This window comes from Belonocnema kinseyi, chromosome 1 (genome assembly GCF_010883055.1).
Source record: "Belonocnema kinseyi isolate 2016_QV_RU_SX_M_011 chromosome 1, B_treatae_v1, whole genome shotgun sequence".
NCBI classification, from domain to species: domain Eukaryota; kingdom Metazoa; phylum Arthropoda; class Insecta; order Hymenoptera; family Cynipidae; genus Belonocnema; species Belonocnema kinseyi.
The window spans coordinates 50,729,123-50,729,727 of NC_046657.1; positions in this window are offsets into that span (position 1 = coordinate 50,729,123).

The window sequence follows — 605 nt, forward strand, 5'->3', positions numbered from 1 at the left end:
GCAAAAAAAGCTTGATATGGAAAAAAGTCAAGAGGCGAAAAACGCTACTTTTTCAAGGCCCCATGATTATTTTATCACATTCTCATCCATAATGAGAAGAGTTTTATGCGAAAAAGGACTTTCGCGAATTTCATGAAATTTCGACCTTTTTAAGCTCCTTGAGTCACAAAAACAATTTTTACGTCGTTATCTGTCTGTCTCTCTGGCGTCTATGTCGTCGTTGTTATTGATGTTACGGTTACCTGTATATCGTGTAACTTTCGAAAAAATAGACTGGATTTTTCTTTCACACAGTTTTTTCATTTTAAGAATTGTATGTAAAAATTGTACTATTTTTATTTTTATAAAAAATATATTTCTTCAATTAAATTGTTTCAATAAAAGTGGTTCGAAGAGATTTTTGAAAAATCTTTCGGGGAATAAAATTAGTATTTATAGGTCGACAAAGGTTTGTTTTCTTTACCAAATTTGGCTTTCGTCTACATTTTTCCAGTTGTTTTTAATATAGTACAATTTACGTTTGCATCTCGGGCGAAGAAATCCATTCTATTCTTTGACAAATATTCTTTGTAAATCAATATTTTTCACAGAAAATTACCCTGAGT